Here is a 4,982-nt window from a genome sequence, read left to right as displayed (position 1 = left end):
GACCTTTCCTTACCAAGCATCTTATAGAATGTCAACCATCTAAAGTCAATTGCAATTGCTTTTTAGCTGGTTTTGTGGTCTAGATTGATTTATCTTATTACTAGTGATATATTTTAATGTTACAAAATAAAAATTTATTTCTTAAAAATATTTTGTTAGCTATGGTGTCAAGTCATGTCTGCCAATTATAATGGAATCTTCAATGGACAGAGCATGAGAGCGCCGCAGATCAAGTGCAAAAATCCCCTGCTGGGAGGCAGTGACGGACAGTTGAGGTGTATCTCGGGATCCCCACTGTCATTCACTGCAGAGGATTTGAGTCTCCTAGGTCGAGGTTCCACTACAGAATATTTAGGGGAAAATAATACTACATGATCATGAGGCCCTTGCACCTTGACATGGAAAGGAGGGGTGCAAAATGATAACCTCACCCCTGTTAAATACAAAATACTAGAGGTGTCAATCGGTCGGGTCGGGCGGGTCTTGATTGGATCTAATAGGGCTTGGCAATGTGAAATCCTTACACCATGAACGCCCATTTACTTAAACGGTCTAGATTGGGGGAGCATGGTACGGCTTGTCATTAGGTCGGTCGGTTTTGGGTTTTAATCGGGCTATCTTAAACGGGTCTTAAACGGGCTATGGACGTATTTAATTCTAAATGGATTCTAAACGTGCCTACTTTAAAATCTTTTTTTAAAATGATTAAACTATTGGCTTTAAAACTACCAGAGGATAACATTCACAATTCCGAACCAAGGGAATCATGTCTTTAGCAATTGAACAATTGATAACAATTGAATGTCCCATTTAGCAAGATCCAAAGAAAATTATATATATATCCAAGGGAATCATATCTTTAAAATGTAATCTAAGTTGCAAGAATTACACTCTTTTTAACAATTGAATGTCCCATTTAGAATGTGGATGTTTTAATTCTATATATTCTTTTCTCATATTTTGTAGTATTAGTGGTAAAATAGGTATTTAGGCATTTTTTAAGGGTGTCGGGCCGGTCGGGCTAGATGAGTCGGTTCTAGCGGGCTTCTTAAGTGAGTCGGGTTGATCGGGCACCCGACGAGCTAGTGGCCTGCCCCGTGAACACCTGTTTAATAAACGAGCCGGGCTGAAGCCCTACACATTATTAAACTGGCCGGTTCAGTTTGGGCCTTAAGCGAGTCGGGCTTGGTTGGGCCTACCAGTACGGGCTCAGGATTGACACTCCTACAAAATACCCACCATCTATTGGTGCCCTTGCGTGCCCCCTTATCGGCTCTTGTGTCGGTGTATGGCCATGTGACTTGGGAGATCGGTCTTCTTCCCATATTATTATTGCGCATGTTTCCGGCATGAAATTTTCAAGCTTAGACTTTTTTTTTTTTTTTCCTGGTAAAGATCAAGCTTGAGTTGGAATCTTATGTAAACATTCCTTTCAGTTTTCAGGTTATAACTATCTTATATATGCATAAAAACCATTAGAGAGAGAGAGATTCTTCAGAACATGATAATGATATCACATCTCATAACTATTACAATATTTTATCATTCTCGTGGGGGTTGAACAAACAGTAGTATTCCAAAGTGACAAAAGAGGAAGATATCAAAAATGATTTTTCCGTAACCATTCTTACATTATGAAGGAAAAGAGTCTCCTTGGACACAGGTCTTTCATAGATCATTTAGCAGAGGAAGAACTTGAAGATAACCTCTCACTTCGTGCTTTATCTGCCCTCTCCATATAATCTTGATGAGACCGATGCTTTGTTCCTTCAATACAAGGAGATGGAATGTAAGATCCAACTAGAGAAACATAATACAAAACCACAGGCACTGGGGAAAAACTACTAAGCCTAGATCCAGCCTCTCAAGTCTCAACACAGATAACAGCCACATCTATGAGGTCACAAGAAGGAATGCAGAGACTATGATAAACCTAACCTCAGATTTCTAACATGCAGAAACACAATTGTGTATGTGGTGGTTACATATGAAACATTCAAAGGGTAGATGGTAATTGATCAGAATCAGGTCAGCAGTCAGCTCAATCTGTTTCATGTGAGCTAGTTGTACCTAAGGTCAATTTTTCTCATGGAATTATCCTTGGGTTCCCAAGGAATGTTCAGATGATGATAAAACAAGCAACAACGAAGTTTCTATATGATTTATAGGCACTAGGGGTTTCCTAGGCAACATCTAAGCTAGAGTGGAATGCTATGGTCATGTGTATTAAGTCATTTTGACAAATATCAGTGACAATATGAACATAAAAATATGTATGTGCTCATTTCTCCTTACAAGATAAGAATAAAAATAATCTCCTTATCAGTCCATTTGTTTTTCATTTTGTCTTTCATTCATACACCTAAGTGTGAGAAGGGAATACACAAAAAGGGCTAGGAGGACTGAAGAAAATTACTTTATAGCTGCTTTATTATGTGATTTTCTTTTTAGTATATGTTTATTGAACATAGAAAAAGTTGTATCCATTGCACGAGGTTCATGCCAATGTACGGTCTGGGGAGAGTTATAATGTATGCAGCCTTATCCTTGCTTGACGGAGAGGCTGTTTACCAATTCGAATCTGTAACCATTAAGTCACAATGAAACAAACTAATTGAACATACTGTCAATATTAATGAACATATTTTTATGTTCATTCTAATATTTGTCAAAATGACTTTGATGCATGATCATAACATTCCTTCCAGCTCTACCTAAGATGTTTCCTAGGGAACACTTAGTGCCATGCATCACATGAGCACTTTGTTGTTGCTCGTTGTATCATCATCTGAACATTCCTTGGGAACTCGAGGATAATTCCATGAGAACAATTGACCTCTAAGTACAACTAGTTCAATAATTTAGCCCACATTACTTGAAATCTCAATGAAGGGTATCCCTAATTTCAATGTCCTTCATAGAGCAACAACAATTTAGCCTTTTCCCAATTGTATGGCTGTCGATCATATAGGAAATCTTCATTTTAAAATATGAATAAACAAGTAACAATCTTCATTAATAATGAAACTAGAATAGAAAATCTATGCAAGTTATTTACAAAACCTTTCAAGCCTAATTTAAACCATGGGTAGAGCTCACGTGCTCAAGTTTCCAAATATTGAATTGGCAAGGACCAAGGGAACTCTTTGAATTGGCCATATCAAGAGAATTTTCTGAATTGGCCATCTATCGGCTTCAAAACTTTCCAATTATATACACAACTTGTACATGCGAGCTAGCTGCTTGATGCCAACTAAACTGTCGTGATCCAGACTGAACCTTTTTGAAGACACTTTTCTGCGTCACCAATGTCGCCTAAATAAGTAGAAAGTTGGAGTCCATCAAATTAAAAGATAAAAGAAAGAAGAGGGAAAGGGAGAAAAAGAAAAGAAACAAGGCAATGCAACACCTCCGGTCCATCCCACCTAAATATAGTCGGCAATATAAATCTTTGCCCTTCAAACAACTCTATTTGATTTCATACTAAGGTGAAGACCTAGTTTTTGTATTTCTTTCTTTACCAACTCATCAATGATCATTTTAAGTCTGCGTCTAGCTCTTCTAGCACCTTCCAACTGGATCTGTTCATTTACATGATAATATGATTTGAGTGTTTCCATCCACCCTCCCACACAAACACACACTACTGTGGTTTCTAATCTCCTAAAAGAATGGTTATTATAAAACCCGAAATTTCAGGATTGCAGGAGAATGAACTAGACCTAGAAATAAAGAGATTTCGATATATTGAGCAGATCAGATAGTAGTGAATATTAACCGCTCTCCAGTCTCCTATACCATTACGTAATAACAAAGTGCATTCAACGAGGAGAGCCCATTGATTATCAGCATTGGAATTCATGCAAACTCATCGTCTTCCACAAGCAGAGAGCATAAGCAACAAACAATAAGCCCCTTTGGTTTCATTTTTTTTTTTTCTTCTTTTTTTGTGAACAAATGAAAATGGCAAAAAAGAAGAAAGAATAAATGAACAGAATGTCAGCTATAAATAGCCAAAACCTTGCAAAGGTCATGCTAATATGTAGTGCAAAATGCAACCCAGTCAGACCTGCCACAGTATTCCCAATATTGAAGGGATACCCATAAAAGATCTCAAAAGAATTTCCTAGAAGCAAAAGGAAACTAAACAGACATCCATCCAGATCGCCAACTATACCACCTCCAGTGCAGATTTTATTCTTCCAATGGACAAAATTTTGTAATTTTGTTCGGGCAACTAAATTGAAACGAAGGCAAAGAATAAGTCTGGCCTCATTTAGTTGGGATAAGGCTGAGTAAAAGCTGATAAGAATCAAGCTTAAGTTGTTCTACATATGCATGTCCATTTTCTTGTGTTCAAGGTTAGACCAAATTGTTGATCTTGCTTCCTTTGTAGGGATCATTATGCTCCTTATTGATTCATTAGCAACCACGGCCATACATAATCAGCATTCGTTTCTGCCACTCTCGTCATGGCAATCTCTGCAGCCATCTTGCTCTTCAAATCAAAGCTAACTTTTGATATTTCCAAGCTGCAAGCAATATCAATCACCATTTTCATCTCAAAAAATGTTATGGCTTCAAGAAATCACTAGTGCAATTCCTGTCGGCAATGCATGCCTTGACTGTGATTGGAACTCCCATGCTACAAAACATCTCTATTGACTATTCTATTTCAGCCCAAAACTACTGTACAAATGATGATAAAGACTTGACAATCAAGTAGAAAATCAATGTTCTTTTAAATAAGGGAAGAGATTATGGTCAGTTGTTTAAAAAAGTCTAGAGAGAGAGAGAGAGAGAGAGAGCACACATGATGAGTCATACAATAGAGAATAGAAATTGCAAGACCAAATTTGACACAGCCAATCCAAAGATACCCCATCTGTCCAATCGTCAAAATTACCTCACCAAACCTTCCAAGTGGCACAAAAATGGCTGTCGATCAGATAGGAAATCTTCATTTTTTTTTTTTTTTTTTT

Source organism: Macadamia integrifolia, chromosome 7, assembly GCF_013358625.1.
Source record: "Macadamia integrifolia cultivar HAES 741 chromosome 7, SCU_Mint_v3, whole genome shotgun sequence".
NCBI classification, from domain to species: domain Eukaryota; kingdom Viridiplantae; phylum Streptophyta; class Magnoliopsida; order Proteales; family Proteaceae; genus Macadamia; species Macadamia integrifolia.
Note: the sequence above shows the minus strand (reverse complement) of the source record.